Source organism: Melanerpes formicivorus, unplaced genomic scaffold (assembly GCF_026170545.1).
Source record: "Melanerpes formicivorus ecotype bairdi unplaced genomic scaffold, bMelFor1.0.p_v2 SCAF_53, whole genome shotgun sequence".
NCBI classification, from domain to species: domain Eukaryota; kingdom Metazoa; phylum Chordata; class Aves; order Piciformes; family Picidae; genus Melanerpes; species Melanerpes formicivorus.
This window is the reverse complement of record NW_027142405.1, coordinates 1443006-1455322: the sequence shown is the minus strand read 5'-3', so window position 1 is coordinate 1455322 and position 12317 is coordinate 1443006. Positions and strand designations below refer to the sequence as shown.

The 12317-nt window shown below is 40.3% G+C and overlaps 1 long non-coding RNA gene across 1 annotated transcript; it reads left to right on the top strand.

Annotated features, from left to right (window-relative positions):
* The first annotated feature begins 234 nt into the window (after positions 1 to 234).
* On the top strand, positions 235 to 3676 carry LOC137452393 (uncharacterized). Its single transcript, XR_010990065.1, has 3 exons — positions 235 to 448; positions 637 to 717; positions 3132 to 3676. It is a non-coding gene; the product is annotated as an uncharacterized lncRNA (long non-coding RNA).
* Positions 3677 to 12317: the final 8641 nt, after the last annotated feature.

Here is a 12317-nt window from a genome sequence, read left to right as displayed (position 1 = left end):
AATTATAGCAAGTTCTTGCTGTTATCAAGAGGTTGATCTCAGCTGAACTTCAGGACAATAGAACAACTGAGAAAGGGTTTAAGGATCTCTTCCAAGGCAAAAGGAAGCTCTTCACAGAGCTGAAAGAGTCCTGCTGGACCAGATTTTGAAACTCCAGCAAAAGGCCATGGAGCACATGACCTACAAGGAGTGTCTGAGGGAGCTGGGGTTGTTGAGTCTGGAGAAGAGCTTCAGGGGAGATCTTACTGCTCTCTACAGCTACCTAAAAGGAGGCTGGAACGAGGAGGGGGGCAGCCTCTTCTTGATGACAAGTGATAGGACCAGAAGAAATGGTTACAAGCTACAGGGGAGGTTTAGGCTGGATGTTATGAAATACTTCTTCACTGAAAGGGCTCTCAAACACTGGAATGGTCAGCCCAGGGCAGTAGTGGAGTCACCATCCCTGGAGGTATTCAAGCAGCTTGTGGACCCAGCACTTAGTGTTGACCTTGCAGCCTTAGTGGTTTAGTGTTGACTTTGCAGTGCTGTGTTGAAGGTTGGACTAGATGATCATGAAGGTCTCTCCCAAACCTATACTCTGTGATTTTGCAAACAAAGCATATGCTAAAATAATGTTTGAAATGCTTTTTTCCTCAGGAAGAAATGGGGCAAATAGAGGAAATAACATATAAAGAAAAGATGCCAAACTTCACTGAAGTAGGACCTCACATAGCAAAAGTAAGTAAATATCTAAAATATCTACTTTCTGCTGTTTACAAAGAAAGAAATTCTAGATGAATTTATGCCAAATATTTTGTCTCTTTTTCTGTATCTGCAGGGTTCTGTCAAGTTCTGTTGGCAAAACAGAGTGCATATTAGCATACACTTAAATAGCTGTCTTATAAAACACTTGCCAAACATTGCCAAATTTGTTTCATTTGGCATAAGATGTTTCACCACAAAGTGCCAGAGATTGGGTTTGATGTAGTGTAGGAAAGTTTGCATAGAGGTTGGCTTTGATCTAAGACAGACCATCTGAAAACACTCGAATACAAATTGGAGTAACAACACGATTGCAGGGCCAGGGCTGTCAATATATGATAATAGAATTAGCATGCTAGGATTGGCAAATGTATAGATACTCCCTGAGGTATTGGTCTTCACTGATAATTCTTTCCAACAGAGACGGGGTGCAAATAGTCATCAGAAAAACAATTGCTGTAGAAAAACTCCTGCATAACCTGGTTTTCCTGCACAAACAATCTGAGGGCAGTGCTCTGTCAGGCAGCCAGTACTGCAAGATGCCTGGAACAGAAAATTGAATGGAATATATGACACCAAAGGGTACTTACAGAGTCTGCCCTATGTGAAACAGACATGGGGAGTTCAGGAAGCTTACCAACACTCTCTTCTTGCAATCATAATTTATTCCTTACTGGCAAAAGCTGATAGACATGCATAAACAAATAGACATGAAAAGTGTGGCCTCAGTTTCTAGATAAAGAACAAACAAACAAAAAACACCTAAACAAAACAGAAAGCTGAGCCTGGTTTCCTAAATAAATATCATCATGTATCAGACTATTTTCTGATTCCTAATCTGGTAATTACTGAAACCATTGAATAGTCTCAGCTAAGTCTGACAGAGAGAAAATGGTCTCAAGAATATCAAGTCATACAAGTTTTGTGAAACTGGGTACCTGTGCAAAGAAGAGAGGCAGTATTAGTCTCTTCACTGAGGAAAGATTGCAGCACAAACTCAGCCTTTATTGGACACCAGAGAAACCACATGAGGCAAAGGAACAGCCTCAGTGAGGTGCAGTAGGTTATTAAGCAACTGGAAATTCAACCACTAGACAAATCCATAGACTTTATTAGTTTTGATGCTGATGGAAGTAGTTGTTATTTATGGGATGCCAGCACCCACTGAAACTGCCCCTTAATGACTTCCTGCCATAGCAAAAAGCAGGTTTGTAGAGAGATTATTTTTTTTTCCACCTATCGAAATAGGATTTGCAAATTGAATACAAAACCAGGAATGGTTCGATGTTAAAAAGGTAAAAACCCCAACAACTACAACCTTTCTGAATATCTGGTAAAACGATAGCAGAAGAAGATTGAGGCCTATGTTACCTGCAAGCTGACAGCTTAAAAAGGGAACTGTGTTTTCACAAAATGTAGGTTTTGACTCACAGAATTCCAGCTGAGCATGAGTTACCACAACAGAAATTAAGACTAGTGCACAGGACACTCTATTTCCAGCCACGAGTTAATAGGAAAGCCTCAGTAATAAGAGGAAGGAAATATTTAAAGGCATCAGGTTGGTGATTCTTAAGGCACTACAGAGAAAATGAAAAAAAAAAAAAAAAAACACAAACCACCTTTATAAACTATCTGGAGGTCATTTAGGGATTGAAAAATCTATGGGAAGAGACAGATGGTTTTATACTGGTCTTAAATGAATGTTGACATTAAAGTTGTTAGAGCTCTGTGAAAAATACAGAGCAAGTCAAGTGGAAGAGTCTGTGTTGATGGCACATGAAAAATAGGTCTCCTCAAGCAAGAGAGATGGTCCTGTGCTCTTTCATGGGTACATCACCTCCTCAAGCAAGAGAGATGGTCCTGTGCTCTTTCATGGGTACATCACCTCCTCAAGCAAGAGAGATGGTCCTGTGCTCTTTCATGAGTACATCACCTCCTCAAGCAAGAGAGATGGTCCTGTGCTCTTTCATGGGTACATCACCTCCTCAAGCAAGAGAGATGGTCCTGTGCTCTTTCATGGGTACATCACCCTTCTTTTTTTTTTGTTTCTAGTTTGGTTTTGTTCTCTTCTCAGACTGAAATAGTAATTAATATAAAGAATATATGATCCTCTTTGTAAATGGAATTTCTGAATCTTTTAGACCTTCTGCAGAAACAGAGAAATGGCAGTTTCTGTTTTGAAAGTTATAGTTGTGCATGGATTATTTTGTAGCCACACCTCCTTGTTTTCTTTAGACTTTTGTGAGAGTTGCCAAATGCAAACATAATATTTTAGCCAAGGGAGTCTTCAAAGAGATGCTATCTAATGGATGTTGAACTGTGGTTTTGGAAATTGCAAAGAATTGTCAGTTCTTAAACACTTTTTTTTTTCTTTCTTTTCTGATTCCAAGAACTGATATAGAGCTGGAAGAGAAAGTTCTTCACAGAGAGAATGGTTAGCCATTGGAATATGCTGCCCAGGGAGGTGGTGGAGTCAATATCCCTGGAGGTGTTCGAGAGGGGATTGGACGTGGCACTTGGTGCCATGGTTTAGTAGCCATGAGATCTTGGGTGACAGGTGGGACTTGATGATCTTTGAGGTCTTTTCCAACCTTATTGATTCTATGATTCCAAGAGTAAGTCGAATCATAAACCAGACATTTTCTTTTTAACTGTGGCCCACACAATAATGATGAGTTTACAATGGACAGGCTCCGACTTTAATAACTTGCACATGACTCATGCAGACTACAACCAAACACACTGGGAAATCTTTCAGAGCAATACAGCTCTCCCACAAAAACTGCAGATGCAGAAACAGAGATGGAGATTATTGTTTTTCTTGCTAAGCTGTAGAGCATACAAAGAAGCCTCTGAGAACATGGATCATTTACCTGACTTCAACTTTTGTAGCATATATTTTATAGAAATTCCTACAAGTTTATTTTTTCCCTCTTTCCAGCTATGGTCAACTGTTAATCAACCATAACATTAAAATTGTTCTGAAACAGGATTACCTATTTCTGCATATTCATTTCACCTTTTGAGAAATGTGACTGGGTTTTTGTTTCTAAGGTTAAAAGCAGTATTCTGACACACTTTCTTTGTGTTTTGTCTCAATCTCTCTGGCTGATCTTACACACTTTCACTTGTGGCAGTAAAGGCTATAAAAATATTCTGCTACCTAGAGGAAGGCATGCTCACTCATCAAATTCAAAAGATGGAAATAGAGAAAAACTTCTTCTAATATCCAACCTAAACCTTCCCTGGTGTAACTTGAAGCCATTTCTTCTTGTCTTATCACATATTACTAGTGAGGAGAAACTGATGCCCACTCTGCTACAACCTCCTTTCAGGAAGTTCAGTGAAGTTTCCCCTGAGCCTCCTTCTTTTCAGGCTAAACAACCCCAGTTGTTAGCTGCTCCTAGGAATACCAGTTCTCCAGCCCTTTCATCAGCTTCCTTGCTCTTTTCGGGACCCACTCCAGGACCTCAATGTCTTTCTTGGAGTGAGAGTCCCAGAACTGAACATGGTATTCAAGGTGCAGCCTCACTGGCGCAGCCTCAGCAGTGCAGTGTACAGAGGCACGATCACTTTCCTGGTCCTGCTTGTCACACCATTCCTAATACAAGACCAGGATGCTGTTAGCCTTCTTGGCCACCTGGGCACACTGCTGGCTCATATTCAGCTGACTATCAACCAACAGCCCCCGGTCCTTCTCTGCTTGGCAGTTTCCAACCAGTCTTGCCCAATTCTGGAGCACTGCACTTGATCACAACAACTTGGTCTTTTTAAAATCTCATACAATTGACCTCATACAGATGCTCCTTCCCAAATACTTGCTCGCCTTGTATCTTCATTAATGTTCTTTTCATGCTCCATAGTAGATTCATACCTGTACCATAGAACCACTGCAGTGCTTGTAAGCTGCAGATGTGGGTTGTGGAGCCCTTCACACATATTAGCTATGTATCTTTAAAGATGTACATTTGTGACTTCTGCTTGGATCATTTACTGTACTAGTTTAATCAAATAACATACCAAGTTATTTCTACCAGCTTTGTTAGCAGCTTCATTACCTGCTGTAAAGGCAGCTACAACCAAGTTTGGGGGGGATCTAAGAATAAAATATCTTTTTTCATAAGCTTACTAAACACATTTGTAATAAGCAGTCTACCTGTCAGCTCATACCTTTCAGAAAAATATTACTGTTTTTCTTTTGTATTCAAGAATACACTAAGCAAGTGTCAGCTTGGGGATCCAATTCATGCAAACAAATCCATTCAGAACATAGTATCATGAGCTTCGCCTCCAGTCTTAACAAAGTCCTGGTCCTGCTAAGAATGTGTCATGTAACTGTGAGACAAGTGTTTCAGAAAACCAGTTGTTACACTTCATCCCTTTCTTGAAACCGGCAATCCTTTCCATTGACTTCATGAACCAATTGGTACCACCCATTTGGGGAAACAATTACAATGCAAGATCACTAACCTTTCACACCTGGAATAATCAAAGCACAGGTACACATATACATGCATATATTATGTTTGTATTTTCAGCAGGAATGATTCTTTCTTCAACTAAATGAGAAAGTAGCTTTTTCATTTCGCTTTCCCTTCCCTAACCCTACACTAAATCTTTGATATAGGCTAAGCAGTTAATTTGTCAGTTAATTTTCCTTCAGGGCTGTGAAAGAAGCCATTGCCTACTCCATACCTCAGCCCAGAAAAATGCTCTGTGCCACCAGAGTGGCAGAATTCTGTGGCACTTAAATCTTCCCTTTTTTGTACAAAAAAGTGTACAAAAAGTGGTAAGTACTGGATCCATCAGGTGACAAAATCACTGGCTTTGACCTAAATTCTCCCTAAAATATGGCACAGAAGGAGAACCAACATACACTGTATTAACTTCTCCAAACCTACTCTATCTACAGTTGCTTATTTTGACTTTTCTTAAGAAAGAGTAAATTTTTTCCCAGAAAGGTGTAGTCATATCAGCAAAAGGTTTACTTCCCTTTTATGGCAGAGTTGAAAGTTTCTCACCTGTCTTAATTTGGTCATTGTATTTCTACTTAGCTAGAATTACCACAACTTGATTTATGTTCCTCTTCTGCTCAGAACAATTTCCATTCATGCTTTGAGCACTAAAGAAGAGGAACTTCTGGTTTGCTTTTGTTAAAAATTAGAGGAGACATTTGAAAATTATTAAATATTTATCTTGCCAATTAGTTTATGACCTTGTTATTGTGGTCATAAAACCATAGACTCTAAACTGTTTTCTAAGTATGAAGTAAGAACACTGAAGTTACTGAACATAGACCTGTGAGGGGGAAAAAAATATCACTAACAGTGGCAAATTATGTTGGTTCTAAGATCAGCCAGCTTTGCTTCTGTTTTGTTGGCAATCTTGTTGGCTGAAACATAAACCAAAACATAAGTATCAAAATGTTTCCTGAAAACTATGCCTATAAAATTGTGCAATCAAATAATTTAGTGTTCAAGCACTTTTGTTTCAGCCATTCCATTTACTAAATACTGGGACTTTAATTCCTAGAGACTACATTTGTTGGAAGTAAATACCACTGATTACTGTCAAATGCTACCTCCAGAAACAAGCTGTTTTAATAATAATAATACTTGAGAGACATGACATTTAGTGGCAAACAGTATTGCTCAGAGTATATCAAAAGACACAGAGATATATTAACTCAGGTATTTCTTATTTTTCCCTTTTAGTGTATATGCAGATTATGTATTCCATTGCTGTTAAGAATGGTATGAGTTAAATGTATAGTAATTGTAACTGAGAAATTAGGATGTAGAATAAATATAGAATATAGAATAGAATATAGAATATAGAATAAACCAGGTTGGAAGAGACCTTCAAGATCATCGTGTCCAACCCTTCAACCAATCCAAACCACCTAAACAACTAACCCATGGCACCAAGCACCCCATCAAATCTCCTGAAAACCTCCAATGATGGCGACTCCACCACCTCCCCAGGCAGCCCATTCCAATGGGCAATCACTCTCTCTGTATAGAACTTCTTCCTAACATCCAACCTAAACCTCCCCTGGCACAGCCTGAGACTGTGTCCTCTTGTTCTGGTACTGGCTGCCTGGGAGAAGAGACCATCATCCGCCTGTCTACAACCTCCCTTCAGGTAGTTGTAGAGAGTGATAAGGTCACCCCTGAGTCTCCTCTTCTCCAGGCTAAGCAATCCCATATTCTGGAGATACTAATCATTAAAAAATGTTGATAGGTTAAAACAAAAGTGTGTTACTATGAATTATAGATTAAATTAAAAATATAAACCTAATTAATAATAGCAACCAGAATATCCTTTTCCTCAGAATCAATATTTAAAAGAAGCCAAAGGAAAACCTATTGTTAAAGTTCTTGGCAGAAAATAGCCACATGCCTTTCTGCCTCTTTGTGAACAACTCATAAGATAGAGTACTTTTTAAAACTCACTATGAAATTTTTTGACCTTCACATGGATCCATGAAATCTAACAAGTAGCTCTAAAATCCAAAGAACGGGCTGTTGTTACTGAGCAAGAGAATCCAAAACAGAGCCTTTTGTCCAATCAACATTCTGAAGGAATTCACCTCATCTAATTTCAGGTTCTGCAAGCAAATGACCAGTGTCATCATTTGACTACTGAGCAGTCTCTGAAGCTTGTATTTTCCACAAAGGAAAATGTCCTTTCTTTTTTTTTTTTTTTCAATAAAATACTATTGCTATTAATAATTCTGTTACTTTCAGTTAGGCCAGTGTGGTGGAGCTCATGTTTCAGTAGTGCCTAAGAATATCATACTGAGGCTATTTGATGAAACAAAATATAGCAAGGGAAAGAAGGTAAAGAGGCAGAGGGGAGATTTTTAATTTCAAAAGGGAAAAAAAATATTACTATATAAATTCTTAAATAGTTAGTTCAAAGCCATGAACTCCAAATATTAATTAAAATCAGTGTGCCCAGGCATCCAAGAGGGCCAATGGCATCCTGGCCTGCATCAGAAACAGTGTGGCCAGCAGGAGCAGGGAGGTCATTCTGCCCCTGTACACTGCACTGGTTAGGCCACACCTCGAGTACTGTGTCCAGTTCTGGGCCCCTCAGTTTAGGAAGGAGGTTGACTTGCTGGAACGAGTCCAGAGAAGAGCAACAAAGTTGGAGAGGGGTTTGGAACACAAGCCCTATGAGGAAAGACTGAGGGAGCTGGGGTTGCTCAGCCTGGAGAAGAGGAGACTCAGGGGTGACCTTATCACTCTCTACAACTACCTGAAGGGAGGTTGTAGACAGGCTGATGATGGTCTCTTCTCCCAGGCAGCCAGTACCAGAACAAGAGGACACAGTCATAGGCTGCACCAGGGGAGGTTCAGGTTGGATGTTAGGAAGAAGTTCTATACAGAAAGAGTGATTGCCCATTGGAATGGGCTGCCCGGGGAGGTGGTGGAGTTGCCATCATTGGAGATGTTCAGGAGGAGACTTGATGGGGTACTTGGTGCCATGGGTTAGTTGTTTGGGTGGGTTGGATTGGTTGATGGGTTGGACGCGATGATCTTGAAGGTCTCTTCCAACCTGGTTTGGTTTATTCTAAGTATTCTTTCCCATTCAAATTCATCCTGCTTGTACATAGGCTTTATCATACATGGTTTTGATTACCCAGACAGATACCTGAGTGAGGATGAATCTGAGCTCGGGATCAAAGAATCATAGAATAGTTTGGGTTGGGGTTGGAAGGGGCATTTAAAGCTCATCTAGTACATTTCCCCTGCAGTCAACAGGGACATCTCTAATTAGATGGAGGTTGCTCAGATTCCTATCCAACCTCACCTGGAATGTTTCCAGGGATGGGGCATTTACCACCTCTCAGGGCAACCTGTGCCAGTTTTTCACCACCCTCACTGTAAAAAGTCTCTTCCTGCTATCTAGACTAAATCTCCCTTTTTTCAGTTTCAACCATCACCCCTGTCACAACAGGCCTTGCAAAAAAAGATATCCCCATCTTTCTTATAAGCACCCTGTAAGTACAGAGAAGGTGCCATAAGGTCCTTCTGGAACCTTCTCTTTGCCAGGAACACTCAATGATGTACAGGGTCTGTGAAACGAAGGAAAATATGCTCTCCTAAGTTCCTCTATTACAGTTGTTACAGAAATGTATTATTCACACTGAATACAATTGCTTGGAAATAGTAACAGCTGGGAACAGATCAATCTCATTTCACGAGCACTGGAGCAGTATTACATCATGCACAATAAAAAAGAGACAAGGCAGAGGTGATTAAACAATTCAGCTGATGCTTAATTTACTTAGAAATATATGCTCAGCTCTAAGAATTAAAATGTCAATATACATCAATATCATCTAGTATATTATCAAATGCTTCACTGCAAAGGTACAAATACCTCTTCAGTCTTACATCTCGTAGGAAATGTCATACTGAAAGTAGGCCTGACTTAGTTTCTAAAATTAAGTTCCATCCCATGAGATCAAATCATGCTAAAACTCAACTGCTGCTGTAAGCCTTACGCTTTATTGCTGGAAAAAACCATAGACATTAAAAAAATCAAACTTGGGAAAAACAGATGAACTAAGAAACAAACAAGCAAACAAACGAAACCCCAAAACAAACCAAGCCATAAACAAAGCAGAAGAATTGAGGATGAGAATTTACATTATTTTACTATTTTCTAGTCTCCATTGTCAGACCAAGCCAGAACGATGCTATTTGGTTTATTTCAGTTTTTCCAGCATTGACAGTGTGTTGCCTTTTCTTCAGACAAACAGTTGATGGGTTTGCACTAGAGGAACAGGGGAAATGAGTACAGGCAAAGTTAGGTCATATACACAGACGAAATCAACCGAAACCAAAGAAATCTCTATTCTGTCAGGTGTCTTTTTTAGGTGCTACTTGTAACAAAAGCACATTCAAAAGGTTTTACTGGTTGATTGACAGAGTTAAAAACACAACGCTTAGACTACAAAACTTACAAAATGACTGTTTGACAGCTGTAATAATACAGAATTTTCAAAATACCTTTGATATTAGTATTTTTTTTTATTGTACTCCTTCATATTTTGTAGAACTGACTTTAATTATGATGAAAATGTGAAACCTTCCTAGATATACCTAAGTTTCTTAAATTGTGGTTACTGGCTGTTTGACACATACCAATAACTATTATTCTATGTTTTTGTGCTGGGTTGAGGCAGCCCCCTTCCCCACCCCTGGCAACAATAAACACTCAGACAAACGGATTGCAAAAGTGATGGAAAGTTTAAATAGAAAGCAGTGAACTTCTACAGAAAGCCGAAAGTGCAGTGACAAAGAAAGATCCCAAAGCAGACCCAGAGAGATCCCATCCCCACCTGAGGGTACATCCAAGACCCCCAGGGCTCCTTCTTCCCCCTCCCACTGCTAGGCTAGTCTCAGCTGGCCAGATCTGAGACTGCCCATCCCCCCCGTGGCCTTGGGCCTAGCCAGGCCCAAAGCCAGGAGACATCTCCCCCAGTTACTGGCTGACGGAGGAGGAAGAAAAGAGAGCATGCTAGACTCCGCACTGCATCCTGCAAAGGATTGTGGTAGGAAATACTACATAATTCCCTGTGTCCACCCCTCTGGCCTGGACTTCTGGACACAGGAAGTAAACATTGCAGGGGGGCACCCAGCTCAAACTGCAACAGTTTTTCATCATATTTTAATCCATTTAAATTCCAACATATTTTTCTCAATGTCCTGGCAGTTCTGGAAGTGGTGTAAGGAAGGGGAAACAGCTTTAGTGTATGAGGTTATAGTGACAGTAGTAGGAACAAACATTAGTGAGAATTTAATTTGTGACAGCTTTGATTCTAGACCACAAGATCACATTTTAAGACTATGAAAAGAATCAATAATGACTCCATTCCACAAGCACTAAAGGAAGTAAAATGCTCAGAAATGGAGTTGATGACCTGGAAAACAAGCTCAAATTCAAAAGTGATTTGATGTTAGAAGCAATTCTACTTGATAAAAGTATTTATCTAACACAAAAATAGACCAGAAGCCCCTGAGCTGTGAATCAGTAGAAGCTTGGAGGGGATTCTAGGGAGTAAGAATAAGAGTTTCTTCTTATACTTTTTGATATACTGTGAGGTGTTGGCCTTGGACACTTTGCAATATATAGGCATCAACAATTACCTCTCGCATATTAAGCATGGAGTCTGCCACAGGACTAAACCCCCAGGAAACAAGATTCAGAGCTATGTGAATCCCAGAATCACAGAATCACCAAGGTTGGAAGAGACCTCAGAGATCATCAAGTTCAACCTGTCACCACAGACCCCATGACTAAAGCATGGCACCAAGTGCCACATCCAATCCCCTCTTGAGCACCCCCAGAGATGGTGACTCCACCACCTCCCTGGGCAGCACATTCCAATGACGAACGACTCTCTCAGTGAAGAACGACTCTCTCAGTGAAGAACTTTCTCCTCACCAATCCTTGGTCTGATCTGGTAGGATTGTTTTTATGTTCTTAAAATGACCCAGGCCAGATACTTCAGGATTGAACTGATATCCCTAACTTTTGGGTTTATGTTTTCTCAAGAGTCTGGGGGATGAGGAGCAGATAATGCTTCCTAAAGCAGTCACCTTATGGCCTGTCAGCTGCGTGGACAATCACAGCACATTGTTCTGTGTTCATTATTTAGCTAGAGCAAGCACGCCAGTCAGTGACACACACTTTTTTTTCCTAGAAGATGATTAAGCACTGAGAACAGAGTGGAGCAGAGGAATGTTTTTCAGAAAGTTCAGTCAGAGGCATGATATATATAAGAACACTAAAAGAATCTTTCAGGTAGAAAACAAAGTGTGTGTTTATGGATGGATGATGGTGTTTCTCCCAAATGACCATCACTGTCAGAACAGATCCTCAATCTTATGTCCTCCTCCATGCTTCTCAGTTGGAAGATCATTATCCATGTGAGTGATGTGTGTTTGCAACACGACCAGCAGCCTTGACAGTGACAAGAAAGAAGCTAGACACTACTGTTGTGTTTGTGCAAAAAGCAATTTCACCCAGCAAGGAGACAAGAGAAGATACTGACTACAACTGTGTCATCCCACTCAGTTTCACTTCAAATCATCCTAAGATGCATTTCTGATGATCTGATCCTTGGTTACTTGATTTGATACAGAATACAAAGAGACAGTCAGAAAATAAGAAAAAAGGAAAGCAGAACTAAAGTAAAAATGGTGTAGTACATGCTTTTTAGTGCTTTTCTTGAAGGATCTGTGTAAGTGGAAAATATACCTAATCTGGCAGCCTAAGAGAGGCAAGGCTGCTGCCACTCCATGCCCCCAGGTCCAACAAATACTGAGGCTGAAGATGTGTTCCCAGTAGATGCATGCACACAGCACATGTACACACCACAAATATACAAATATACACTGCTGGCTATACGAATAACAGACACACCAACACTGACAGCACCACCAGCCTCATCTTTCTCTCTGTTCTTACTGAGCAAGGTGGAGGTCCATAACTGGGAAAATATATATAGACACAGATATCTACAAGGTGGAGCCCTCCTGCAGTAGGGTTTAGACAGT